Raw genomic sequence first — 18,284 nt, forward strand, 5'->3', positions numbered from 1 at the left:
ACATTTTGTTCATTTATAGTGCTAACGTTCCCAACTAGAGATAAACATACATGAACTTGCAACTACAAAGTTACACCTGATGAACAAATATTGAATATATTAAAAAAAAAAAAACTAGAAACTTCAATCGCACTGTTACATTCAATATTTTCAGTGCATTTAAAAACTGAGCACAAAAATTAGTTTGCGTTAAACTTCTATTACATTCTACTGAATATATGCAGCATAGATAATTTATCTTTCATGACACCTTTTAATTGAAAAACAAATTATCTACAAACCAATAAACATAAGGCAGAAATCCATTCTCCTGAAGTTTCTAGGTTCATTGTATAAGATATGTATTACTACATGTAGGCCTTTCAACTAATTTTTAAAGTTGCACATATGGTAAAAAACATTGTATAGATAGATTTATAGGTACATGAAATTATCAAAAAAGATAATTACTTATGCATACTTTTAATTACATTATTAAAAGGTTTAATCATTTATAATTGACTTTTCCGATGTTGTGTTTAAGGACAGGTAACTCAGGTGTGAAAAATGACCAACTGAGTGCCGATTTATGAGTTATCGTTTATAGGAATGACACATAGGCTTCTTCAGCATTGATATTGTTATATACACAAAAGGGTTCCTTACATTGTTTTGTACACAAAAAGTTTTGACCAAGAGAAAGAGAATGCCTTCACTCTACCTGAAATAACAGGGTCAAATGAATGGGGAACGGACTATATTCAGTAGTTTTGACGATTATTATGAAGAAGAAAATTTAATGTCATGTTTTTTGTGTTCGCGCTTTTTCGCTTCCTGTGTAAATATATATATTTTTACAAGTAAATGCAACAATTGATCATCTTATTTGTGTTATTAACACGAAGGAGAACGACCGAATATAAAAATTTAATTACGTTAGAACTGATAAGGAGGGTAGATTTCACTTTTTATTTTAATTAAGAATTTTAATTATATGCAGTAAACCGGTGTCCGCAACTATACAGTAAATAAGTTTAACATTGGTGCTAAATTTTAAAACCACTGGATTCTACTGAGAGCAAAGAAACACTTGGGAAATGCTAAAAACTGCCTTGCGTGTAAACAGTTAGAAACCCCGAGCCTGCTCTAAACAAGTTTCAGCAGTGAGTTATCGTTCATAACACCGACCCCTAGCGGCAGTTGAAAGGCCTACTACATGGTGCTTGGACATTTAAATCTGAATTGTTTCGTGTCAGTGATTCATGCCGACTGCCCATCTAGTGCGCCCACTTTCTTTTGGGAGAAGAGACCAATGACACATTATTTTGTAGACTTTTAATTATTTGCAAGGTTTTTTTGGCAACTAGATAGTCTTGATGTTCATTTAGCTTAGCTTAGACGTTATATCTGCCTTTTTTAAAACTGTAAAATGAAATATAAAAATGAACTGTTATCGCATATAATATTTATAATACGGCCAATTTGTCCAGCGTTATATATCATGTATATGTCATATCACCAAAAGCGGCGTGGTTTGTTTACTCCGTGTTCGTATGTCTTTTAAACAACTCCAACAAAAATTAGATTCAACAATTTGATATAAAAATAAGATAATAAGTAAGATAATAAAAGGTAAAAATTATTTCCTTTCATGATTAAATTTGTTCTTGCTGTAAAGGCTTAAAAGAATATCTGCAGATTAAGACGTTTTTAAACATGAGAACGTTTTGTAATTATGGAACCTTTCCCAATAAATGAAAATCCAAATGATTTAATTCGTCTTTTGAAAGATCTTAACATACAAGGAAATGTTTGAACATGCAATATAGGGAAGGTATTTTGCATGCCAACAGTGAGGTGATTGGAAAAGATTATTAACCTTTAAATTTTTCTTCTTCACTTAAGGAAGGGTTCCACGAGGAATACAACATATAATAGAAGTGTAAAGTAAGGAAACTTTAACAACATATCACTTTTTATATCCTCCTGATTGGTGATCTAAAGGGAAATATTTCTTTGAGTGTGTTTTACTGAGTGAAAGAAAATAATCAAACTTCTATTTTATTAACGCTTTTTGTTTAAAAGGGATTTAATCATATTATGCAATAAAAAATATTTCCTCCCTTTTGCTAAAGTAAATATAGTGCGGAAAGATTTGTGCATATTCTTGCATGTACAGGAAGAAAACACACCCATAGAAGCGTCTCTTTATTTACAACACCTTTTGCACAAACATGTACTCTACTTTATCAATGCATATATCTACAGAAATTCAAATGACAGAAACAACAGCTACGAATGGGTCAATTAAGAAAAGAAAATAAAAATTTGAAACAATTAATATGGTGACAAATTTGAAAATGCAAATTAGGGTTGATTTTTCAAATAGACCTAGTGTTAAAATCAAATGGGTTAGAAATCTTAACCTACTTCCCCTTGTATCATGTTCATTCTGTCTTTTCTCATGGTTCTGACGTACGTCGGTACATTAACTCTGCCATTTCTCTCCCCTTCCCGGTAGAGGGCGTCTAAAGCAATGTATGTTCCGGTTCTACCAATTCCAGCACTGAAAAAGAAATGTATCATTTAAATATATCATAAATGCTACTTCTTTAACATTTATTTTTTCTCCTTATTTTTTGAAATGACAAAGTTGAGCAGTATCATTATAAAAACAAGTTAAAACAAAATTAAAAATTAGACAAAATACGAGTCAGGGTAGAATATAGACTCGAAAATACCAGGGCTGGGAATGAGAGTTATTCCAACAAATACATCCACCGTGTGTCCCTTGTATTGAATACATGAAAATTGTATCCATAGCCCAATTAAAAACAATGTCTTAACAATTGATATTGTACCATACGAAATCCAGTGACAGGATATTTTTGCAAATTGTTATCATATTTAACTCAATTTTGTAAGAAATGTTTCTTGGATTTGAAATAAGAAATGAACGTTGATGAGCAAATAAAATCTTTAACAGTCGATGTTATCCACTATGTACAAGAACGATAAAGGGAATATATACAGATCCCCAACAGTTCATCAGCCAGAACTTTTTTATATTTACCAAATCATAATTATCTGCTTGATTTCATTCTGATTCTAAAATAAAACAAGACATTTCAGAGAATTTGTGTCCCCCGCTTAGGGAAAAAAGAAGACCATGCACAGTTCGGAGGGGGGGGGGGATCTACCAACCCATTGAATTTGTAGAATTATTAAATGTATACATGTATATTAAAGCAAATACAAAATGGCAATATGGATATGAAGATTTAATTGCTTATTCTTTATTATGTGTATTGAAAGATTCTTTTTTTATATAGAATATTTATCACACCACTGTAATGATGATTTTTTGAGTTTGTGCAAGCCAGACGTTATAACTTTTACATTATATATGCTGAATGCTATCATTTTGTATAAAAAAAAAATGTTTCGTGCGTGATTCGCACCCGGGACCTTTTACATGTCAATCGAGAGACATACTACTACACCACGGAGCCGCTTAATAATATAGGAAATTATATGCAAACATCAGGTCACATACATGTATATATGCACGTTCGTTATTGTCACAATTTTACACAATGCATATTTAGCCTTTATAAACAGTTCTAATAGATGTAATAAGAATAAAAAGTCCGCCAACAACCTGTATTATACGTAATAATTCTCCATGTGCCCCTGTGCTAAAAATAGTGCCAAGCGACATTTAATACAATAAATATATACTAATATTATAAAGCAAACGGGGCTGGGTACTTTGAGAGGGATGAGAGATGCCCTGGAGAGTTTTGGTATAAAATTTCATTGCAAAAGCTAAGGATCATCGTGAAATATCGCCCGAAAAGGATAGTGTTACACACAGACAGAATGTTTTAATTTACGACCTTGAACTTTGATTTTTTTGACCTCAAAATCAATAAGGGTATTCCTTAGGCCACAAGTAAATTTTATGCAAAATTTCATTGCAAAAGCTCAAAGGGTTCTCGAGATATCGCGCGGAAACGGAAAGTGTTAAGACAGGATTTATTGATTTCTAACCTTGACCTTTTGACCTCAAAATCAATAGGATTCTTCTTTAGGCCATATGGAGTTGCTATGCAATATTTCACTGCAAAAGCTCAAACGGTTCTTGAGATATCTTGCAGAAACGAAAGCGTTACTGACAGACAGAAAGAGGACGGATATACCCAAATTAATATCTCCCACTTTCAGTGAAAGCGGGGGACTCTTAAGCATTGCTATCCAATTCGATTCTATCTATTTTGTTTAAATAAATTTGCATATTGAGATGATCATAATTATATTCCAGTAAATATGTGACTAAAACAACATATCCAGAATTGAACCCAGCGTGGCGCAGTGGTTAGAGCGTTTGCTTTAGAGTCGCGAAGTAAGGAATCAATTTCTACGCATCCCACTGTGGGACGTGGAGACCGGTCCTTCAGATGAGACCGTAAAAACCGAGGTGCAGTACGTGCTGGCACGAAAAAGATCCCTCACTGCTCAAAGGCCCTAAGTGCCAAGCATAGGACAAAATTTGTAGCCCTCCATCGACAAGTGGTGGCGTCTTCATATGAGTGAAAAATTCTTGAGAGGAACGTTAAACAACATACAATCAATCAATCCAGTGCTTGAACAGATAGATCAATTAATTGTTAATACCAGTATTTTTAAATAAACATCATACTAGGGGTATAGAGGTGAGTATTACACGAAAATATAACACTGATTAAAGCGCATTAGAAGATCGGTAAATACTTTCTTTGGATTTCAGTTTTCAGTTTAAAAGAAATACTTTCCACTGCTTTCTTCTTCTTCTTCTTCTTCTTCTTTTTTAAATCGTTAGTTTCTAATTATTTCATTTGATCCGATTTCGCAAAGCTTAGTATTTACCTCGGTAAAATTTGAAAAAGACGGAATACAATTCGTTACATAATGAAATTTAAGAATGATTCTTAAATCGAACTTGAGAAAAAAAATTCTCTTCATACTGTAAATGATATTTTGCAATAATTTTAAAAACAAATAATAGAAGATTCAGCATGATGCCTTTATCTTTAAGATAAGTAAAATTAATGTTAATCAATTGTTTAAGAATATTGCACATAATGGTTTTGTTATGCACCAATTTCATATTTTTCCCCGGAAGTCTTTTAGAACAATATTTAACACAATGTCATAATTATATCAAAAATATATAATAACAACAATATATTGGGTATTAATTGCGCCCCGTTGTTATTACCAGACATTTTTTGTATTCATATGAAGCAGAATTTGTGCAAAATCTTAAAAAAGAAAACAGTTGCTGTGGCCTTCAACTCGACATTGAAAAATATCAACGACTTATTGTCAATTAATGGTAATTCTCGTTCTTATGTTGATACGATATTTCCTGATAAGCTTGAGATATAAGATACCACAGAGTCTTAGACATCTGTTTCATATATATTTGCATATTTTACAAAAAAAATTTCTATCGTCAACTTCTTTTTTATGCAGCCATATACCTTCATCACCTGAATACAGATTTTTTATATCTCAATTCATTACATACGCAGTAGCGTGCTTTACGTATAAACAGTTTCTAATTCAAGGTAAATTATTTATAAAACAAGAATATCAGCAGTCTTGTTTAAAGTCATCATTTCGTAAATTCTATGGTCGATACAATGACCTTGTCAGCAAATACAACTTATCATTGAGTTTATTGCTGACTGAAGTTTTTCATACTTATTGTTTATTCCATTATTTATACACTGAATTGACATTTTTTCGCAATGTCCCGATAATGACAAGGAGCACACGGCGTGTGTGATCGGTCGGCAGGGAATACTCACTCCTCCGTGGCACCTGATCGAACCTTTGATGTTTATTAGGTCTGTGTTGGCTCTCCTCCTACTTTGTAGTGATGTACTTACTTTTGATCTTCAATACTGTTCGTTATCTCTGTATGTTTCATTTACTAATTTAAATAAGCAAATTTGCATTAAGGCACTATCTACACCTGTAGGCATCCATATGCATATTATTTGACATTAAATTGAATGTGTATAACAATAAGACAAAAGTTAGATAATTAAAAACACATTACATGAATTAGATATTCGTTATTTTTTTATTTCAAAATAAGTGCATTATTTTTTCAAAATCTAATGCGACGTTTCTTTTGGTTTTTGAGTCTCCTGACAAAGATACTTAGAAAATAATCCTAAAATAATTCCTAGAGTTTTATCAAGTTCACTATATAGACAGATAATACTCTTGTATATGTTTGACCACTACAGACAAAACTGTAATTTCTCTTTATTTGACTTACTCAATTAGGTTTCAATTTTCACTTGAAATTTACATTCAATCTTAATATATTTTTTCATTGAAAATATCTGTGCAGTTCTTAGGGAGAACTGTGATGGACATGCATTATACTCCTGAGTCATCCAAATTTTTCTTCTGTTCTTATAAATAAGTTTTTTTTTAAAACCATCTTTATGAGATGAAAAGATAAATGATAAGTTGCTTTCAGTGCATCAATTTATTATATGGACCATATTTTTTGTCATTTATTATTAAATGATCGGGAATCTTTCCTTGGGATTATATCACAGAGATCACGGCAACTGGAGTTCCGGAAGGGTCATTCAGGTCTTCCCTCTAGACCAACTATAGACTTGCTTGTAATTTTATCAACCAATTAATTATATAGATTGCGTGTTTCGATGCATGTCTCGTGTGAATGTAAACATGACCTCACTATTTCTTCATATCTAATAGTTTAATACTATTATAAGGTTTTTGTAATCCGATGAATAATGTGCGGTAGAATATGTAAATATAACGATTTTTTATCAATTGGAGAGAGAAAGATACTAAAATTGAACTGGAATTTAAAAAACAAGATATCACAATATAACCTGCAGTGCACCAATGTATATTTTCCAGTTTGTGGTGACGTTTTAATCACGTGACGATGGAATACCACAAGATTGAGAGGATCAGGAACCCCATGATCTGGCCATCGTGTGTAATGAAACATCAACACCTCACGGTCTTTTCGTTCCTTCAATCAAGAAGAATGCATATGTTATATCGAATGTTATATCGAATTTTTTGTGTGTTGGTCATTTATGTAAATTAACATTGCTTTCTATTTTTCATTGCATACAAATGTTACATAAAATCTAATCCAGTTTGCTATTTTTATATACACTGATTAGCTTTTAAGAAATTGATTTCAAAAACAAAAACATTATACCCTTCTTCATGTAAATATTTATAAACAAAATTAATAAGTGTGAATTATCATTAAGAAAACTAAAGTATTATAAATGTCAATCAAGGAAAATATGTACCCGCCTACAATTTGAGTTTTTTTCTTTCTTTCACTTGGTGCTTTCAATTATAATTTATCCTATTTAATGAAAAAATCCTTGATGGATGTGTATTACAGATTTTCACATTTCAACAAATAGGATTCATGTATTTCTTTTCGTTGGAAGGGAAAGTCTGGGATTTGTTGTTCAAGACAACAGACAGGCATATACGAGGGGCGTTCAATAAATAATGTCATTAGCTCGATGTCATACAACATAGTAGTCATATGACATAAAGCTTGACTTTCTCTCATTATTGAATCTTTAATGAATGTATAACAGTTTATGTGACCACTTTTCATCACATAGTTTTATTGTGAGAAGCTGGGAAACAAGGGCTATTCGAGACACTGCATTATAAATGACTGGTAAAGGATCAGTAAACTAGAGTGAAAATAAAAGCTACATTAAAGCTGCTGTAAAACTTGTTAAAAATCCCAAAGAAATATTCATTGAAATATGTGACATTTACAGCAACCGATGCCTGTTTTATGGACAATTAGCAAGTGGATTTCAAAGATAAAAAATTATATAATGGGCATCAAAAATGGGTACCCTCCTTGCCAAGAAAAATTATAACAACTTATGTACTTTTTGCCAAATTTCAACAAATAATATTTGATGTTGTATGATTGACTTTAAGACACATAGCAAATTTGATAGACATCATATCGGGAGTAGTTTACACTGTTTTTAAGAAACGTTTGACAGTAATTAAGCTTGGTACTCTAAGGTCACCCTGTATTTTGAAAAATGAGTGAAAACGACAGCGTGTACAAAAGTCTTAACAATTATTTTAAAATATCAGCAATTGTAGTAATCCACGTTTGTTTTATATTCAAACAGATATTGGAACATGAATCTATTGTTTAAAATCATTAAAACAAAATTTACCATAAGATGTACTTGATAAAAACGGCGAAGGTCTGTCAAGAGCAAAGGTATGCAAGAGCACAAAAACAGATTTATATGCAATTTTCTTAAATATTAGTGGTATTATTGTTCAAATTCGTATTCAGGGAGACAGTTTAATATCTGAAGGTGTCTAGAAAGCAGTTTTTTTGCAAAAAAATCGGAAGGTTTATCAGAGAAAGGACCCAGAATCAGGAATCCACTACATTGAATTTCTTCAAGACAGCGTTTAAACCCGCATGCCCTAAAGAGTAAAGGGTTTTACGGGATAAACAGAAAGTTAATGTTTTTCACATTAACAATATTTGCCAGATCTTTGACCTTCTGACTTTTTTCTATTTCCAAACTTGAATAAAACACCTTTTAGAAGGAAAAAACAAGTCCAGGAAATCATTTGGTCTGCCATTTTCCAGTATACTAAGGGTCATACCCAAACATGAGTTCTAAAAACAATCAGAAATTGGATAAAAAATGTTACGGACATGTGTTTGAATTGAAATAGATTAATAAGTAAAATCATGAAGACTAAATCATTGAAAAGCGTCGTTTGCTTCTTTCTGAGCCCCAATGACATTATTTATTGAACGCCCCTCGTACATACAGAACAGAAAAATATGATACATGTCATTTTTACTAATACTTCTTTTGAGATTAATAAGGGTTTTTTTTTTTTAAGTATAGTAAAGAGTTGGATACATGTAGTATATATCTGACATATCATTATCAAAATCGTTTTTTTCCAGATATTTATGTATCAGAAATATGTGTAAAAACTTCAAGCTGTTTGCGTTCCATAATCACGATTGAGCGTTTGAAAATAAAATGTAATTTAACGATAAGATACATGTATATCATTCCTATACCATAAAACGTGTCCTTGAACTTTTATTTCATTTCTTGTGACATTGAGCAATATTCATGCTAACACAAGTCAATATCGATTGAAAATTTTAAAATCATATGAAACAGTGATGTCATTGTGCGTATGACGTAACAATACTGTTTTTTGTTTGTTTGTTTTTTTTTTTTTTTGTTTTTTTTGTTCAAGAGAGACTACTCAATGATAGAAAAAAAAAATGTTTATAATATATTTTTGAATTAAGAAAATCAAATAAATACATGAAGATGTTCACTTCAGTGCGGTCCCTTAGAAAAAGTACTATTATATTCGTGTTAGGCCCCTTTAAATTAACATTTAGATATTTCTGTTTTAGTTATCTCTTTAAGCGTTGCATACACATGTATTTAGTCTATTTAAAATATGAGATTGATTTTTCAAGACACACATATTTTATAACAGTATTTTCATACATACATCTAATTTGTTATTTATATTTCCATAATTCTTAAACGACATGATAATCAACATGCACTCAATTATACAATCATTCATTCAATTAAGCATTTAATTTTGACGTTTAATGCTTGTATTTATTGTGCTTTCAAGATTGAACTGCTTGTAGTACTACATAAAGATTTGGTATTGAAAAAAAATAAACTAGTCTAGCTGCTTGGAATCTTGAAAATTGGAAAATTCTAAGAGTTTTATAGATTTAGATACGCCTAGCTGCTCCGACGTGGTACTTAGACAAAATAATGATCAAAGTAAATAATTTAACTTTTTGCATCCCTAGAATCTTCCATACATGTGCCTAAAATTACGACAGTATTTAACAAACGTAAAATTTACCTTTTTGAGCTGAAATGTATCATGTATTAAAAAATATATAAGCATTAGTTTATTATTTAATAGTTGGCTTATTGGAATCGCTAATGGTTGAAGAAATAAAGGTATGCATCTATTGAGTCGATTAACGTTTAATCAAATAAGAAATTAATATGAACATGCGCATTAATTGTAAAATGGCATCTTCCCTTCAACATGGAATATATAAGACCTGTGCTACCGAGGATATCATTTTTGGACCGGTCTTTTGCGGTGCGAGGTTGATTATTCATATTATTGCTTTTCTTACTATTGTGCTATAGTTATTGCAATAAGTTGAATTTACGTAAGGGATTTGGAGAAAAAAAGTGGATATTTGTCTTTATGCATTCATCACCGTTATAATAGGAACAATGAATGTAATTGAGGTCAATCCTATTGTTAATCAATGGGAATTATAAACAAACTTCATGGAGGACTAACACTGTTGCAAGAGTGAAAATATTCCAGATAAGTACCTTGATTTTACTTTTGCCCGAGCATATTTTTTTTATTTTGTCTTGTTGCTTTTAAGAATAAATGTAATCAAAATTCAATCTTTTGTGGGGGGGGGGGGGGGGGGCGTGAGAGTGTCTATGTGTGAGGGAGGGTGTGTGTGTGTGTGTCGGTTACATTCAGATTCAGAACATATGTATTTCGAAATCAACTTTGAGATTACATTGTACTTTTAGATAATGTGCAACAGCAAAATTGGAACTTTAGATTTGACCAGGAATGGTACTGTATCGGAGGCCTGTCCATAAGGATGCATTAGATACATTTTCGTAAAAAATTAGTTTCTTGCTGAAGGAAAAGCAGAATTTTACTACTCATATGGCTCACAATATTGTAAAAAAAAAAATACATGTGTATTTGATCAAAGCATTTGTATGTTTTGTTTATATTCTGAAATTTTTTTTGCTTATATTTCAAGGACATTTTTTTAAATAAAAAAAAGTATATAGCACATCAATGAATAAAGGAACAACATGTGTTGCAAAACACTTATGCCCCAAATGTCAGCTTTGTGTGAAGATTAAAGTTTCCCAGCAACAGTGTCAAGGGATAAAAACATATACTAAAAGTATGTTCTCAATAAAATTGGACAGTTCAAGGACTGGATAATAAAATTTTTTGGCCAATATCAGATTTTCAATCTGCATAAAACTATAAGGTCACCGCCGCGCGCGCGCGCGCGCGCGCGCGCGCGCGCGCGCGCGCGCGCGCGCGCGCGCGCGCGCGCGCGCGCGCGCGCGCGCGCGCGCGCGCGCGCGCGCGCGCGCGCGCGCGCGCGCGCGCGCGCGCGCGCGCGCGCGCGCGCGCGCCCGCGCGCGCGCGCGCGCGCGCGCGCGCGCGCGCGCGCGCGCGCGCGCGCGCGCCCGCGCGCGCGCGCGCGCGCGCGCGCGGGTCAAATGGTCATTTTAAAGGTACGCAGAGGAATGTCTTATACTAGAAACACTGAAATATTCTGAAATATAAACGCCTGACACCAACTGTAAAAAAATAAGGCACAGGTTATTTTTTTTCAAAAATGGTTCAAACTCAAAGGTTAAGGTATCGAAAGAAATCTTTTTTTTTTCACATAAAGTATACTTGTCAGATATTAAGGTTCTAATCTTGTAGCTCGAAAATCAAGTTCGATGTTCAAGATTTTTAAAGAGTTGGTCAAACGGCAAGGTATAGATCAAAAGGTCAAGTATGTTTATATTCCTGGAAACGTCTTACAACAATAATATAAATAAGAAGCATGATAAACCTAGCATAAACTGTGCTAAAGTTTCTACAAAGTTATATTGTGCATAAATCCTTGCAAAATGGGATGAAACTCCAGGTTATATAAGATGGTACTAAAAAAAGTCCTTGTCAGAACGAATAATTGTAAAATATGAAAGGCATAGCTTTAATCATTCAGAAGTTATGGCCATGTTGGAGTTTGTAAGGACAAACATACAAAGTGACAAACAGACAGCTAGACAAAGGGTCCAACGGGCAAAAACTACAAACTTTCGAATCATCAGTTATTAGTAGGGATGTCAAATCGGTCAATTTTTGATACTCGGTTACTCGGACGTTTTTCCGATCGAGTACCCGGGTACTCGATAAAAGTGTAAATAAATATGAACAAGTTAATTGATAACTGTAAAACATTGTAAACTCTTGTAGAAATAAAACCGGTGGGAGGTTACCTGCAAATGCGTTGTAACAATTATGACCACTTTGTAACCGACGAAATTTAATCTAACATTTTTTAGAGTTCAATTTATTTATCAGATAAATATGAGAAATAAAATCAGAAATGGTTCAGTGTTTTTGTTTAAAAAATAATCTGTTCCGTAATTGTAATGTAACTCTTTGGTGCGTTTGATGTCCAAGTGATAAGTTGTCTGAGCTACATGTACGGTATAAACTTGATCAAGTTATCCTATAACAGAGCGCATTTATACGATCTTCGTACACTTTTTGATCCTAGATTTCATAGAATTACGATAAGGTATGTTGTAGTTTGGAGCAACGATGGACATAAGAGTTTTAAAGCATTTGCCTTCAACCATTTGCATTAATTGGCATGTAATCAAATGCATCCAAATCAACAATCGCACGTGCAATATCGTCTGTCTTTTTCCCGAGAATTTACGGCTTCTTGGAGAATTGACAAAATTATTTAATTTATTTAAATATAATGGACCTTAAAAGATGTTCAATGAAAACAAATAATTAAAGCAAACTAAATATAAGGGAAGAAGACAGTCGAAGGTGAGAAAAGCCCGAGTAGGTACATCAGGTGCATGGTCACGATAATTACTGTATAAACACTGTCACAGGCGATAACGGTCATTTAGAGGTGTAGAAAACCCTAATTACTGTATGTACAAGTGCAATGAACATTTTACGTTTTAAAATCGATGTTTTAATGCATTAATAAATAAGCTTAGAAATATTTAGAAATATACATCCGAGTAACCGAGTACCGATTTTAGTATTCGATACTCGGACTTTCGATCGAGTACCCGGTTAACCGGGTACTCGTTGACATCCCTAGTTATTAGGGTATTAAACATATTGCTTTATCTGTCATGGAAATGTCAAACATACAGTGTAATGAGATTCAAACAAGAAATCTGCGAGCCAATGCTCAATGGAAATGTACAATCTTATGTGAATGTATTGGTAAGGTGACATGCAAAGGAAATTGAACCCAGCTATACATGTGTGTTATTCCTAAACAAACTGTGTGCATAGCTCCTAGTAAAACTATCCGTGATGATCGTAAAAGCCGAGAAAACTGCGAGGGAAGTTTGGAATGGGCAGACATACAGATAAATAGGAAGTTAACAGTGAATTCGCTAACTGATTTCTGCCAAAGTACATGTATATACTTAAATGAAAAGTGTGTCAAAATTTCAAGCAATAGGTACTTCAAACGCTGCAGTAATAAAAAAATGACAGCTAGACACACACACACAGACACACCAGGATAAAGCAGTATAACCCTTTCCTTCGGAACGGAGGAATAACAAGAATAAAACAACAAAGAATAACAAAGAGCTTTAAATTTTCTAGTTTCATAGGGATGGATACTTGATAATTTATCTTGGTTATTATACATAACTCCTTCTTACCATGTTGTTGTACACTTTAAAGCGCCTTGATGTGTAATTGGATTACCTTTTCTTCAAGGTTCCTGATTATAAAATTACCATGCTGCATTTTGTCGTTAAGATTTGGCCAATATTGAGTACATTTAATCTACAACAAAAATAAGGTATTACTTATCCACAACTATCTCTCTCAAACTACCATGAAAAATGACAACAACAGTTATTCAAAAAGTACAGGGATGCTGAAAAGATATATTATGAAGTAAATTGTACCTAGACATACATTAAAAACATCCCTACTACAAATATCCATTATGTAAAAAAAGGATGGATTAGTTGTTACCAGATTTAACTTCAAGGATTGTGATGTGATAAAGCAAATTTAACTTTAAGGATTGTGATGTGATAAACTCATATAACTGAAATTTACATGTAGTTTTCTTTGATTACATTTTATATTGCGTGTATGATCTTTTGTTTTGTAAAATATTTCTCCATATATTTTTTGAAGAATTTCTCATTGACTGTTTTCGTTGTTTACATGCATTATCTAATTACCGGTAAGCTAATGACACTCTGTCTTGGAGTGTACACAGAAAGGTGTTTCTACTAGCGCCTTAAAAATCAAACCGCTAAAGGTTCTGTCATTTATAAATGATATGTTGAACTACCTTATTTAACACAAAATTTAAGTGACAATCATAAGGCATATTTCTCTATTCATATACAAAACCGGAAAATATTTACATTACTTCAACGAAAGCAGTAAATACGATGAACAGGGATTATATATTCATTTTTATTTATCTCCAAACCTTTGTTCCTTCTTTAAGATTGGTCAGGCAGACAATTGTGTTAACACATTCCTGACACATCATCCTCCAAAAGTCGACCACCGTTTTCGGTTTTGGACCTTAAACGTTATTAAATGTATTAAAAACAAACAATATCACAAAAATATCTCACAATTTAGAACAAGATGAATATATGTTTTAATTTGTAAATATGATAATTCCATTAAAAAAGTTACCTTGAGTTGCAATATACTTTCGATTATTCTGGGTATCCTGTGGACGTAAAAATTAATAAATATAAAGAATTAGCTAACAATTTAAAAGTTATTTCAAGTCAAATCAATTAAAGTGTACTAGATCCCTTTTTTTAGATTTAGTTTTACGGTTAAAAACATTGCGATAGGAGAATTAAAAGATTTATTGACTATATATTTTTCGAGGTGAAAACCATGTTTCATTGCTAGAATTAACCATTTTAAAGGAAGTTTCCTTTGTCATTTTGATACATGTAACAAATGTTTTTCTAAGAGTTACGACCTGTTATTGATATTGATCTAAAAGTTGCACTGATTATAACAATAAGTACTTCCCTCGATATAGTTGGCGTTGATGTAGTCATTTTCATTAGGAACTGTGGTATTCAATACAACTCGAGAGTGATCATCTATGAATCAATTTTAAGAAAATGATATCTTTTATTCTTTAAATGAAAATCAAACTAACAAAACCAAAAAGATGCAAAATGCATGTTTAAATTGTAATTTTTACAAGGAAAAGTAGTAGTATATCTATTTTTAGGTTTATTTTCAGGCTTCTTAGCTTCTTCACATGGAAACAGTTCTCCTCTTGGAATTTCCTATGAAAATTCAATAAAGTGTTTTACGCTTACAAAAGAGTGCCTTTCTGTCATGTTATAAATGCACAAAATTGTCATTCAGTCATTTGAATTATTGTATGACATGTATATACCATATCAACTTATTAAGTTTAAATTATTTGATATTACATATGTATCATACATGATACTCGTGTTTGAATCCGGCGTTTTCAGCAGCAGACATTTTGGCAATAATTGCCTGTAGATTCCTTGTAAGAATGGTTTTATTTGTAGGAGGACCTCTCTTAGCTTTCTCTTCAACGTCATGTAATTGTAGATTATTTTGTTCTTTTCTTTTCTTTGACGTAAGTGCTGTATAAGAAAGTTTAAGCGATAAATTTAGCTGCCTTAAAAGGGAAAAGATACCCTAACAAGGAAGAATTAAAGCTAAATGCAGTTCACTTTTAAAGGAAACAGTAGTTAACAAAAAAAACTTTAACCCTGACAACTACTTTCGAAACGTTACTAGTTATTTCAAACGTGTATTCCTTGTAAAAAGACATTTCATTGGCTTCCAACGGTTTTGACCTTGGCCTTGGATTCTAACTTGCATTTAAGCAATCAAGATATTTTAATCCCTCCTCATAAGCTGCCGTACGGGGGCATTAATGTTTTACAAATACATTTTGTTTATGCTGTAAATCATACTTCATTGCTTTGAATATTTGCATTAAAAAGAGAAATATTGGAGTAAAGAAAGGCCTCGCGCATGTTTTAAAAATATGCAGTGAGTCCATAATTTAATTTAATTCGTTAATCTATTTCTGTAATGTGTAATCATTTGCAAGAAAGATTGGTGTTGTTTATATTAGGAGTCTTAGTTTTTCAGGGTTTTTGAAATCATATTTTCAAGACGAATTTCAGAGACCAGAAAGATCAAAGCATATTTTTAAAGAAAAATTGTTTTTATGAATTGATCTAAAAGAAAAAAATAAAATAGGTAGTTCTTTGAATAAATACAAGAGTTAAACCTGTACCTGCAGTTTGTTGATTCTGAGATGTTACAGGTGACATTTGTATTGATACAGAAGCTCTGCTGGTTTTCTGGTGTATTTTTCGTCGTAATCTATGAAAAATAGTCACAAAAAACAATCTTAAATACCATGAATAATCTGTATATTTTTAGTATTATTACCCTTTTCTAGTGTTAATTTCAAACTATGTTTGGATTATTTATTTCATCAAGATTCCAGGAAAAATTACCTCATAAATAGAGCAAGCAATGCCAGTAAGATGATCACAACAGTAAATGCACCTAAAACAGCGCCAATGGTAAGTGGTTGAGCAGACGTACTTTTAGATTGAAGAGGGGAAGTTCCTTCTCCTTTGAAAATAATGTTAAGACAAAAGACATGAAACAATGCTAATGAATTATATGCAAGGGTTAATTATTTTACATTTTGATAAAAGTTTGCAAAACATATGCCAAGTTTTCAGTGGTGTTGTCTTAAGAGTTTCATGTGCAAGTAAACAATTAGTTTTTCGTGTTGATATGAAATTTGTTGAAAAACTAGAGAATAAATTCCTCTTGATGATTGTCTTTTTTTTTTGACTCACCTTGATTACACCAGTCTCCATAATATGGTTCTTTACATCCTTCAGTACAGCTACCATTGAATCTATCACAAGTCCCGTTCACACAATTCGAACTGCATGGATCAATGCAATTTTCTCCATATTTGTCGTGAGGACATTCTAAAGTTATAATGTTTCGTTTATTTTTTTCAATGAAATATAATTTAATAAGTCATCAACTGAATAGAGTACCTGTATTACTACATTCAAACATTATCATATGGGATATTTAAAGCTGTGTAAAAAATACCTATACAAATAAAATATATACCCCCTTAGAAGATATGAGAAACATAAAGCTTCCAATAATTTGTTTACAAACACTGAATATTGTGACTGCTTTTTGAATACAAGTTTTATTTTTCTAAAGCTCAATTGCCTTTACACCGAAAAAAACCGACATGCTTTTAATTCATGATCACCTGAACTGCACATTGGAGAACCCTTCCAACCAATTTTACACAAACAGGATCCGTCGGTAAAATTACATATATCTTTACAGTTTTTGGAGCAATTTTTAAAGCAGTTTGCACCGTAGAAACCTGTTGCACAAGCTATAACGAAACATTTATTGAAAATGTCAGTTGCTATAGAACAGAGGAGAAATAAGAACCGTAAGGAAACAGATAAATAACATGTTTGTAAATAATAGACATAAAAATTCTACACTACATTTGTTACACATATTCCCAAGGTAGCCATTTTGGCAGCCATTGGGACACACCCCATCTACATGGTTACAATATTCTTCATTGGTACAGTGTCCACTACAACGCTGTTTACACCCTTCACCAAACCAGTCACTGGGACATACTGTTAAAATAACCAAAATTGTTCACTTAAAGGTACTCCTCAAAATGGTTACTTGTATGCTTGAAAAGTATGCGGAATAAAATTTTAAAAGTATACACACCTTTATTACAAATATCCCCGGTGTATCCTGGAGTACATCCAGAGTCACAGTGACCAGTTTCCTTGTTACACGTGTTTCCATGTAAACAATGTCCACTGCAGTTTAAAACACAGTTTGGGCCATAACGTCCATAGCTGCATGCTGTATTTGATATCATCAAAGATAGAACTACCGGTACATATAACGATGAAAACGAAAATCAATTATTCTAGACGAAATAATATTAACTCACGTTCATTACACATTGGCGATGTCCATCCAGAAGCACAACCTTCATCACAGATTCCAGTCACGTGGTTACAAGTTTGATCATCCAAACAATCTCCAGAACACCGAAGTTTGCAGTTCTTACCATTATGATCCACTATCACACGCTATTAATGCATATACAAATGTACATATAAGGATTTGAAAGGACATCAAAAAATATAGTCAATTACTGCACTTGTGAAAGTGACCTAACCTGTTTGACATAGCTGTCCGGTCCATCCAGGCATACATCCCATACATGTTCCATTTATTATATCACATTTACTCTCTTC

The 18,284-nt window shown here is 32.6% G+C and overlaps 1 pseudogene; it reads right to left on the reverse strand.

Moving 5' to 3' along the window:
- Positions 1–2,400: 2,400 nt before the first annotated feature.
- Positions 2,401–17,583, reverse strand: LOC134262222 (receptor-type tyrosine-protein phosphatase T-like; annotated as a pseudogene).
- Positions 17,584–18,284: the final 701 nt, after the last annotated feature.

This window comes from Saccostrea cucullata, unplaced genomic scaffold (genome assembly GCF_032062105.1).
Source record: "Saccostrea cucullata isolate Sc308-1 unplaced genomic scaffold, CSIRO_AGI_Scuc_v1 ctg1781, whole genome shotgun sequence".
In the NCBI taxonomy this organism is placed as follows: domain Eukaryota; kingdom Metazoa; phylum Mollusca; class Bivalvia; order Ostreida; family Ostreidae; genus Saccostrea; species Saccostrea cuccullata.